At 35.1% G+C, this 12,596-nt stretch overlaps 1 pseudogene across 1 annotated transcript; it reads left to right on the forward strand.

Annotated features, from left to right (window-relative positions):
• The first annotated feature begins 9,607 nt into the window (after positions 1-9,607).
• Positions 9,608-12,116, forward strand: LOC143577729 (aluminum-activated malate transporter 9-like; annotated as a pseudogene). The gene is made up of 6 exons (XR_013143155.1): positions 9,608-9,617; positions 9,727-9,854; positions 10,403-10,616; positions 10,692-10,828; positions 11,350-11,497; positions 11,591-12,116. The product of XR_013143155.1 is annotated as an aluminum-activated malate transporter 9-like (transcript).
• Positions 12,117-12,596: the final 480 nt, after the last annotated feature.

Genomic DNA, 12,596 nt, shown 5'->3' on the forward strand with positions numbered 1-12,596 from the left:
GGTTTGCTCTTTTTAGCTTTTTAATATTCACAACCCCACTTAGGAGTTGTGAATACCAAGATGATAAACCGCATACAGACCCATAGTCTCTAGACCCGAGGCATCCCATCAATACAAGATTTAAGGTTATAAAACCATACGCTAATGAAGTGTAAAACACTAAAGCTAGACAGTTTAAGATTTATATCACCGACTACTTGGCATACTCTAACGTTAAACCTACCCAAGCATCATATGATAACATATTCAAATTTAAAATTCATAATATTTATAACATTCATACCAAATATTGAGGCTTGAGTATGGCCCGACCTTTCATTGCTTAGTTTCTCCGAACAAAACACTTTACTCACAAGAGATTTCTGTTTACCCATTTATCAAATTGCACTTTCATTCTCAAGGCTGAGCCTACCGACACATCCCAAGTTAAGTGTGTTTTCTTTTATATTATCTCATATTATTAGTAGCTTGAAAAACCAATTTCCGATAATTATCATCATTTTCCATTTTAACGCAAAAAAAACTATATTCAAGGGACATTTTTCAAAACTTTTTCAAATTTTTTTATTATTTTAATAATAACTTTTTTTTATTATAAGTTAAATTTAAACTACGACTCAAATATCTTATCCCCACACTTAAATTTTGCATTGTTCTCAATGCAAGGATAAGGACGACTTAAAATAATAATAAAAATAAAATAAAGTCGGACTATAAAACTAAAATTCTAAAAATAAAAACAAAAATAAATAAAATAAAAATTAATAAGCTAGATACTGGAAAAGACTTAGCTGGTAATATGCGTGAAATATGATGTCAAAGTCTTATTCTATTAATGCCCTCCAACTCCGAACGTGCTCAGCAAACAATACATCCTTCTCTCACACACGAACGAAAGCGGCAAAAATTCAACAAATCATATCTAATAATATATCTTATCAAGCTGATAAATATTATGCATTCAAAGTATTTCCCCAACACAACTAATATATAAAACACGAATAATCAGGAGCAAATAAATAAACATAAAGTATACGGTTCCACTGCTACTTCATCCCCACACTTGTCTTTTTCATTAAACTCTTCATTGGGGATCATCACTTTAGCATACTCAATCTTTCTTCAAACCTACAAGACTTGAAAAGACAAAAACAAAGAAAAAGTAGAAAAATCTACGTTAGTGACTTGATTAATTATACAAAATATGCGAAACCTCCCCACACTTGAATTTAATCAAGAGGTTTCTCTTTGATCTGGACCCTATCTAACCCGTTCAGTTCTGCCCGGAACTTGTTAAACATTAACACTTTATCAGTGGAATTGAAAAAAATTCAAAAATTCTTAATGGGTCAGACCACCAAAAATTAAACTTACCTAGAACGAACCGGATGCATGACATGTATCGAGAAGACCGGTCATGCTTGAACTTCAATGGATTCTTTTTTCTTGTAAACCATCTTCTTACTTGCAAATAATTCAGATTCGCAGATACTCTTTCCTTCGCCTTCTCCCGTTGTTTTGATTTTTGACTGTCATTTATTATAGGTACCACGGGCCAGTTGTGGTGTTCTTCCACTACCACCACTTCCATATCTTCTAGTAGGTGTCTAAAAAATGCTAAGTCACCCTCCGAATCGAACTTACCTATTTCATTATACTTAGGAAAACCTTCTAATTCCAACTCCAAAAACTCATCCTCCTTACACAACTTATTCTCAACCTCGATTGTCGACTCATTAAATTGTATTTGACTCATTAAGCCTAGATGAAAATCCTCTACAACATCCTGAAGTGGTGCATTTGCATTACAACTATAGATGACACATAAAAATCATGTAATATCTCTTCTGGATGTGGTATGTGATCCATCATTGCATCAGATGAGTATTTACAACCGATAACGTTACCAATCTTATCAAACACAACGCAGAATCTGGGCTCATAGTAACCATTGGCGTAGCTTAGTTGGGGCCAGGGGTGGCCCCGGCCCCCTCCGTTTTTCGCTCGAAGGTGTAAATTTATCCTTTTTCGTCCGAAAATTTTTATACATATTGTAAATTTACCTGTTTTCGACCGCAATTTTGAGCCCGGCCCCCTTTGTTTTTCGCCGGTATGGAAAATTTATCCTTTTTTCGGCCGAAAATTTGTATAAATAGTTTAAATTTACCCATTTCCGATCGAAATTTTGAGCTCGGCCCCTCTGTGTTTATGCTCGGTAGTGTATATTTAACATTTTTTGGCCGAAAAGTTTTATGCATAGTGTAAATTTACCCGTTTCCAACCGAAATTTTGTGTCTGCCCCCTCTAGTTTATGAATTTTGTATACATATTGAGTCTAGCCCCCTCGACGTGCATGTCCAAGCATCGCCACTGGTAGTAACACTCCATGACAAACACAGTAAAGATAAACTTAAACAGAAAAGGATCACCAAATAGTAGTAACAAACGGTATACAAAAAAAACTAAACTAATTTAAAGCAATAAAACTAAACTATATTAACCTAACTCCTACGACTCAAAACAAACTCGAAAAAAACAAAGAGAAAAATAAAATAAAATAAAAACTACTTAGACTTCTACAACTCAAAAACAAAAACAAAACAAATTGCACGTGTGCAGCAAGTAAGTCTAATCAAATCTAATGAACGCAATCGCCAAGAGTACCCGACAACAGTGCCAAAACTTGATGTGCTAAAAGTAGTCAAATGATTTATTATCTAAATATGCTAATCAAGACACTAAGTAATACTCTAGACTCTTAAACTTAACTTAAACTACTAATCAGCAAGTGTACTGGTCGACTCTAGTACAGCTAAGTAAGTTAGGATATCGAACCCACATGACTCTTTAAATTACGTAACTAGCTAATTAGACTCGACTAACTGAAACGACTATTTAAATATCATTATTAAGGGGATTTTTTAAATTATTTAATATTAAACGAACTAAGCCTAATTAATTAAATAATAAAACTTAATAATTACTTAAACCCTAACTAATTATTTTATTAATAAACTAAAAGAAACCCTAATTAATTAAAAGATTAATAAACTAGTAAATTACTTAGGATTAATTCAGATGATGAAAGTAACAACCTAGGATAGAATCCTCTAAGTAATGGCTTATAATTAACTAAGAAAATTAAAATCTGGAACTGAGATCGTAAAATAAACCCTTGAAAGAAAACCCGAACAGGACCCCTGACCATTCTCAAGAAGACACCTATGATTTTCTAACAAGTTTTAAGACACGCTAGTTTTATATATTAAACCCCCTTACGGTTAGTTAGTTATTTATATTTAAGTACCTTTGTAGTGAAATTCTACCATACAGCGTGGAAATCAAAGGTAGTCAAGTAAAGTCAATTGAGTTAATAGACTAAGTTGATAATTCAAATCTAGACGTACTCCATACGAAGAACTAAATCTAGCAATCCTAATAGACAAAGATCTATCAATAACCTATCACCTTACAGCTTTCTAGGCTAGCAACTCACTTTTGTTTATTTAATTAGTTTTATTTTTTCTATAATCTTATTCAAATTTAATCACAAACTAGTCAAGAACACACAGTAAATGACAAAAAAACTCAATCCTATGAAACAATCAACAAGGGTGATGTGAAACAATAAATCTAAGCAAATAAAACCAAGTAATCATATGCATTAATTTAATCAAACTCAACAATTTACTTAAAACATAAAATCCATAACGAACATAATCCTATTCAAAATTCAACCAAAACTAAGGTTCATCATGACCTAGGTAGTTTAATAAGTTTAGCCTAGCACCATGTAATAAAAAACAAACAAAGTAAAAAAATAAGAAAACATGGTGAAAATAATAAAGAACGGAAAATCAAAGGTGATAAAACCCGTAATCTTCACTCTTGAATGTGTAGCTCTTCACTGGATGCTCTCTTGCTTTCAAAACCACCAAGAATCTAGATTAATAGCTCAAGTAAACTCAAAATTCGTCTAGTGGTTGTTGGGTATTGTTCATGTTAAGGTTAGGTATGTTTATATAGTGACACAGGGCCCAAAACTGAACAAAAACGGGTATCTTTTTGGAAAATGTGGGTCTAGGCGCCACGCAGTCAGGTCTGCCCCCCTGGTCGTGTAGCACGGCATGTAATAATAAAGGGGCCGGTCTGACCGGCCTTGTCCGACCGTTTCTCCTTCCGGTTCCTTTCTTGTGTCGTTCTGGCTTCTCGTTTTGGCTATTTTGACTCGTTTTTAGCCCTTTTCGACAACGATCAACTTCCGGAACCTACACAACACAATAATGTTAGTAGTATACAAATTTTAACCAAAAACGAAAAAAAATTATTTAAATATTAAGTAAAATATACAAGGGAAACATATATATTTAGCAGTATATCAATCGTCTTCTTTTTTTGTTTCTTTTCCATGACGTTGGCAAGGAAAGCCACATACTTTTTACGTAAGTATTTTTAGGCTTGAGTGCACGACATAAGCTTCAGCCCTTTGGAAGGCTTTTCGCCGAAAATACGCAAAATTCGATCGTCGTCTAGAGGAATTCGAATATACTTTTCAAAGCACACGACTTCGCTACGGTGTTGAGCTAACCAATCCATGCCTACTATGATATCAAAACTTTCGAGTTGCATAGGAATGGGATTGACCGAAAAATCATTGTTTTTGAGATTAGAGTACAACCACGAATAACCGAGTCAATCAAGATAGTTTTACCATTCGCGACTTCAACCGTAAACGACTTTTCGAATTTAGAACAAGACGCCGAAAGCATAGGCTCAAAATCAAAAGACACAAAACTCATATCGGCACCGGTATCGAATAAAATGGATTCATAAATGTTATTAACCATGAACGTACTGTTCACCACATCATTGTTATGCTGAGCTTGATTTGCATTGATCACGAATGCCTTCCCACGAGCAGCGGGGACGGCTGGTGTAGCTTGAGAAGTCGTGGCTCGATTGGGTTTAACCGGTTGAACAACTTGTTTTTGCGGAACTGGTTGAAAGGCCTGAAATTGATAGGCTTGATCAAGGTGCACAGGCGGAGTGACCATTTGGACATGATATGCGAGTTAGGGAACGCATTGCGAAAATGACTAGGATCTCCACAATTGAAACACGCTCGATGGGTGGGGTAAGCTTGAGCAATGGGTTGAGCTTGAGTTAAATCACGATTTTGGTTGAAGGTGTGGGGGGTACGCATGAGTTCAAAACATGCGCTTAGCAGGTGTCCAAAACGGATACAATGGGTGCATTGTCAGGAGGGATGTTGAGTTGATGGTGTCGTTGGAAAATTTGGCAAAACGGGTGAGGACCATGGTAAGGTTTGTTTGGTGGTGGAGGGTTTTGGGTTTGGGTTTGTTGGTATAGAGGTTGAGGTGGGTTTTGTTGGGTTAAGTCATAGTTTTGCTTCCGTTTCATGGAGTGGTTGTTGTTGTTGCGATTTGGTATGGGTGTGGCTTCTTCCTTGACCTATTTGGAAGGTTCGGCCTCAGTTTTCTCAACAGTCTTCTTGCTGCCTTTGAGGGTTCCTGCCTTAACATGGTTGTCAGACAAGGATGCAGCAAGGACAATAGCCTCACGAAGAGTTTTCGGAGCACTGATTTGGACCGAGTCTTGGATTTGCCTTGGTAAACCTCGAACATACTTGCAAATCCCACGAGAGAGTGGAGTAACAAGATGTGGCACCAAGACGCTAAGCTCGTTGAAGCGAGCGGTGTAAGTAATATTATCACCACCCTCTTGCTTGAGATTCCAAAATTCCACTTCAAGAATCATGAGTTCAATGGGTGGACAGAACTCCGCGGTTATGATTTCTAGTTCATCCCATGGAAAGGCCATGGCTACATCAGCACCACGAGTGGATTTTTCTTGAACCCACCAATGTATGGCTCTTTTTTCGAAGACACTTGAAGCAAAGTGTGTCTTTTTGTCCTCGGGACATTCAATATGGAGGAAAGTACTCTCCATACTTTGGTACCATTGCAGTAGGGCAGTGGCACCTTCAGAGCCATCAAACTTAAGAGGTTTCGCATCGGTGAAGGTCTAATAACGACAAGAGTTGGAGTTCGAACCCGAAGTGGCTGAGTTCGAATTGGAAGAAATGGTTGGTTGCATTTGAGCCACCATTTCCGAGAACACAACAGGCAGTTGCTTAGTGATATGGGCTGTCATCTTGCGACTGAAGTTTCTTGTGGGACGACGAGGGAAATGAGCAGACATGCTGAAAACAGAATAATAAGAGTATGAGTTATCATCAAGTGGTGATTTTCAGAAGTAAAAACTTAAACCATTTGAATAAAATAAAAAAAATCATAATACTAAAATCACATTAAAACTATATTAAATTGAAATTAAAATATTCATTTATCACCATGACTATTCTAATACAACTTAATATTCATAAAGACATCGAATTGAAAAATTCAGGTGTTCATGTATCACCATGACTTGTTGAGCTTTCCAATTAAAATCACAATATAAGCAATTGAGACTTAGGAATCATATGTTGCATGAACCACCATGACGTGTATGCAATCTAAGAGCAGGATTGCAACCATTCTCTATTCAAAAAGGAAAATGGTCACGTTTGATGACATAAAATTATGGTTCGTATGACGTTTGGTGGGGTATGATTTGGCCTAATAAGTTCTAGCACCCTTTTTGAACCCTCCAGGTAAGCAACCGGGTCCCACGTCTGATTTGGATTTATGTGTATTTCTTATCCTTAGGTTTAAAAACCTTGGTGTCAAGGGTTTGAAAAACAAGTGTGTCACCCTTCTAGTTACGACATACCTGTCACGTAAAACCATCTTTAAGGTGTTGAAAAATCATCTTTTTGAAAATCGTAAAAAAAGTCCACAAGACTATATAAAAAAATTGTTTAGGCATAAGCCTTAGAGTTTGTGTGTGAATATGTGTACAGACGACGTTACAAAATATTATAATATAAATTCGAGCATATGAATGGACTTTTAATACAAGTGCGGGCACATAGCACATAGAGTATACATGCAAATTGGGACCCCCAATATAAACTATAACTACACTAGGCCGATACGTCTAACAACCTATCTTATAGTTACAGATCTGATACCAATCTGTAACACCTTTGCTTTAAGCGGAATACGCCCGGGTGTAACGTACAGATCACTCATAGCTCATAACACTATTAAAGCGGCAATAATTATACTTATTTCACTTTATAACGTAACAAGTACACAATTACTCATAAATAAAAAGAAAACACTTCATTGAAACAATAAATAAGTTCTTTATTCAATTAACCTATGGTATACTAATAATCTTCATCCTTAGCACGCCATCGATTCAACCTGTAGTACAATGAAAATAATATATTTGTCAACAATTAAGTTGATGAGTTTTCATAAGTTTTTGCATATACATATACATATATATAAGGCACGATTCAACGTTCGTAATGCAATAAATATTCAAGCGTAAAGTAAATGAAATCAGTTAATGTCGTCATCCCGTTCCTTTAGCCGAGGCCGTAGTAATAGGGGAAATGAGAACCACCTTACGAAACAACCAAAGTAGTAAAGTTAGACGACGCAGGTACGTCCTGTCGGACCCTCCCACTATGTGTATGTGTTCGCGTAACTTCCACCATATTAATAGTAAACATGTTGCAAGCAAGTTCACGTATAATCATAAACAATATGCAAGAACAGTATTAACATGTACGATAATTGTGAATCGGTATATAAACAAGCACATAACTAACGAAAAAAAACTTGTGACATGCTACACCCCAAAAATATTAAAAGCGTTAAAATGGAGTTATGAAGAACTCACTTGAAATGAGGGATACGGTAACGAGGAGACGATAATGATTAGAGAAAATTAGTTGGTCCCGCGAGAAGTTCCAACAAATTGTCCTATTTATTAAGGCGTAAATGAAATAAATATGTATGCGACATAAGTAACCAAGACACAAAGAAAATGGATTTATAATGGATTTGGGAATCGTTAAATTGGAAAAATTGTAGTTAGTTAAAGTATTCTTAAAAGTCATTATTATTACTAGTAGAATAGCCCGCGCGTTGCGGTGGGTTAACTCAGTTCTGGATATAATTTATATAAGAACATAGAAAAACTAAGCATGATATTCACAATATATTTACAAGAGAATGGTGATCTATAAAACAATTTGCAATACAACAATATGATCATGCACAAAACACATGTTTAATAAGAACGCATTGACGTAGGCTAAGGTGAAGCCGAATATGCGAGTGAACGCCTATTTTAGTATAAACTTATGAAAAGCATCGACTCTTTTAAAAGATGTAAAAATGAGTTATGTCCAATACAAACCATTATGCACCAAATCTACTCACGTAAAGTCTAATTTCTAATTTAAAGACAAATTTGTAACGTCAATATTTGACAACCGATACCAAAGTGCAAGGATGTTGGGTTGGTTGCACCTTCTGAACAAACAAGCAAACACGATCATTATGCATGTTCGGTTGTTCCCAATAAAACTACACAAAACCACAACACCATATCTCATATTTCAGGCATAAAGTTGAAATGACATTGTTATAACGTGATCAAGTAGGGAACCAATTCAAGTGTTATTTTTATAAAGAAGAAAATACATTATCTATATCTATATCTAAATTACATATAAAACATATTTGATGGACAAGATGGTAATTTTAACCCATTTAAGACGCCGTTAAATTTAATTCACGACGTATTACAATTCATCTCAGGCGACAAGTTACAACTTGCAATTCATCTCCGGCTAACATTCAATGACAGTCAATGTGAAACCAATTCAGTTGAACGGTTATGCAATTAATTGATTTATTGTGCATCATAATACTTGATTGATGAATTGGCGATTCGTTATCATATCAATCTCATCCACTGCTGCTTAATTTCAAAAACACGATGACAGAGAGAGATTGACCGATGATGGTGGTCCTAAAAGTCCGGCATAAGCCATTCTGGTCACACCAGGTACATTATCGACTACTAGGTTTCTGATTTCTAATAGTGCTATTTCGTGCAATTTGATTAATTTGGTGTCTGTTGTTGCTTGGAGAACACTTTCAATTAGGGTTTTAAATCGATACATGGTCTCCTATGGTATATATTCAAGGCTCTGGCTTATTCGATTACCTCGGTCATTTAATTTGTTAATTGAAGATTGTTATGGACTGACTTATGATTTGTTATCATGTGATGGTTTTGTACTTTACTTGGTCGTTCTACAACATGCTCTTCATAGGGGGTTCCCTACAGATCACCAGTTAAAGCGCCACTGAGGTAAAATATTCCTTTACTTATCATGTAAATTTAGTGTTTTGTTATATATATTCATGGACAAAACCATAATATTCTTCTAATTTTACATTTTTTTTGTGATACTGTCAGCAAATCCATACAGCTAGACCTGTTAATACAAACTCATTTGTATTTCTTGTCACAAGTAAATGTTGGAAGTTTTATAACTTACTTTTTATGTTGCATTTCACATATAATTAATCGTTGTAGTAGATTTACACTTATTACATCTTTCATGTTACAGTTCTCTTGTTGTTCATGATAATGAACTCCCACCAATGCGACCATGTTTCCTGGTAATTATACACAAAAACTATTGTATAATTACCAATCATATTTAATCATCTTTCATTTAATTACCGAATAAACTATCATAGACCACTTATTACATCTTTCATGTTACAGTTCTCATATTTCATGATAATGAACTCACCATGTTTCATGGTTGTACTACTGTATGCAGTTGCAGCTTACGGTCTCCTCACTCTCAGGCACAAGACAATGCAGTTGCAGCTAACGGTCTCCTCGGTCAGGCACGTTGTGTTTGAAAACACCACCTGGGTAATACGTACTATTTTGAATATTATTCTTGCAAGTTTTCTTATGGTTCTATTAAAAACTACAACCAAAATGAAACAAAAAAACTTAAGAAAATCAAACGCAAAATGAAACCAAAAAATGAATAAACTAAAACCAAACTGAAATTGAAATTGAAATAAAAAACCGAAACCGAACTTACAAACCGGATCCAAAAACCAGAAAAATTGAAATCGGACCAAAACCAGCAACTAAATAAATTGCACTGAAACGAAACCAAACACTAAAACAGCCGAAATAAAAAGCTGAGCAAACTGAAACTGAAACAAAAAAGAAACGAAACCAAACACTAAAACAGTCGAAATAAAAAAAAAACAAAAAAAACTGCGCAAACTGAAACCGTAACAAAAAGAAACAAAAAACCAAATTCGAAACCTAAAAAAACTGAAACTTTAATGAATCAAAAAACCAAAATAATACCAAAACTAAAACCAAAATCAAATAAACTGAATTCATGTTAACATTCATTAGTACTCTGGTATAGGCTGCTAAAATTATTTTAACTTTGACTTTTTGTGTATTACTCGTGTTGGGTGCTTCACATTTTGTTCATACAGCAGTGTCTCGGCTGCTGCGAATTGCAGTTGGTGCTGGTGTGTGTTTAGTTGTAAATAATTTTGTGTATTCCTTTTGGGCTTGTGAAGATCTGCATAAATTTGTTGTCAAGAATTTTAGGGGCGTTGCGACTTCTTTAGAAGGTAATATAACGTTTTTTGTGTCTGCATGTTTAGATTATTTTGTAGTTTTGTTAATAGTCTTAATGTTTTTTTTAGGTTGCCTTAATAAATACCTTCAGCATTATGGATATGAAAGGATACCTTCGAAAATACTTGTGTATCAAGCGTCCGATGACCCTCTTTATAGTGGTTATCGGTTAGCAGTATAGTCAACAAGTCAAGAAGACGCGTTGGTACGCTTTTCTTTTTCTTTTTATATATATTGTTATAAAGACATATGTCAATAAATAGTGATCAATTTTCACCATTGTTCTTCCTTGATAACTCAATTAGCTTTTTTTAGGAAGTTTAGTTTTACTTTAAATTTTGTAAACATTTTTTTGAAAATTGACGGTTTGGTCTTATCTTTTATTAAAAAAAATCGTTTTTTGGGTTTCGATTTTGCTATTAGCCAAAAAATGGAAACCCGATCTTAAGTAATTTATAAGAGATTAATAAATGATGTAGCCCAACAAGTATAGGTTCAAATGCTAAGTAATCATTAGTTAGCAAAATAATTTAGGCCCAAATTCATTGTTTTGGGTCATGTTAGCCCAAAATTTTCAATTCTAAATGGTAAAAGCGAAATCAAATTTCTGGTTTGACCCCAAAACCGACCCAAACTGACTCTTAGTATGTGTGTGTACACACACACACACTTAACTAGGAAATGTAATTAGTGAGCTTTTTAACATGTTTCATTTTCATTTTGTAGATGCGTTTTGCAGTTTGGGAACCACCACACGGGAGTTACAAAATGTTAAACTACTCTTGGAGTAATTATGTTAAAGTTAGCGGTGCACTTAGACATTGTGCTTTTATGGTCATGGCAATGCACGGTTGTATAGTCGCAGAAATTCAGGTACTAATTAAACTTTTTTCCTCATTTTTGTTTTTGCTAACATGGCAGTCCTTAATTTTTTTGCTGACATGGCAATCCTCAATAGGCACCAGCTGAAGTGTTGCACTAAGAAACATGTTCAAAAACGAGATCCAAAAAGTAGGAACAGAAGGTGCAAAAATATTGTGCGAGCTAGGTAATAAAAGTCAAAAAGCTAGAAAAGCTAAATCCCGATATCAACTTACTGGAAAAAGTGCACGAAGCCGCAGAAGAGTCACAAATGGTTAGCAGGAAGACAACCAAAGACTTTGAAGACGTGGACTGTCTTCAAGAACTAAAAGAAGAAGAGATTAAACCGAACGTTATAAATTCGTTAAGCGAAGCAAATCTAAAACCCTCAGTCTTCATGGATAGCAGAGTCTGTTTGGGAAACGTTTCTTATTATGGCATCTGTAGACGGGTAATATGTAAGTTTCATACTTTTCAGTTTGTATGCAGTCGGCATGATGGTCAATGTTGACTTCATTGATGGTTTTATGCATCCTGTTGCATACCTCAACAACTTTAAGATGTTATGAACCGGTTAGTAGAGCCTTTGAGTCATCAATGAACTCAACTCTAATGACAAAATGCATATTATTCTGACCCTGCAGGTCTGATTAATGTCAGGTCCCTTTATATGGTCGATTCGGCTCGGATCTTAATCAATCATGTCATAACTCACACAAAATTAATCGTGTTGACAAGAGAGTTAATGACGGGTTAATATATTTAGAAAGATAACCGTTTGTTAAATGCGGAATCAATAACAAACATACGGTTTCAATGAATATTCAAAGATAGATGGCACACACAGGATTCACTCAAAAGATTTCCATTTATATAATGTTAATCATACAAACGGGGTAATCTATTTAGGTTTTTATAAGAATCCTAGGACAGCCGGCACACACAAAATATTCTCAATTAATGTGTCGGTCTTATCCGTATCATGTGTCCATCTGCCTCTCCTTGGCGCCGTGCCCTAAATATTCTATTTATAGGCCTGCCAACCTAGGACAGCTGTCATTCCTTCTAGAAACCCTAAATACAATCATACGCATTCAAATTACATATTCAAA

This window comes from Bidens hawaiensis, unplaced genomic scaffold (genome assembly GCF_021521415.1).
Source record: "Bidens hawaiensis isolate Kalapana, Puna unplaced genomic scaffold, B.hawaiensis_p1.1 tig00028787_1, whole genome shotgun sequence".
In the NCBI taxonomy this organism is placed as follows: Eukaryota; Viridiplantae; Streptophyta; class Magnoliopsida; order Asterales; family Asteraceae; genus Bidens; species Bidens hawaiensis.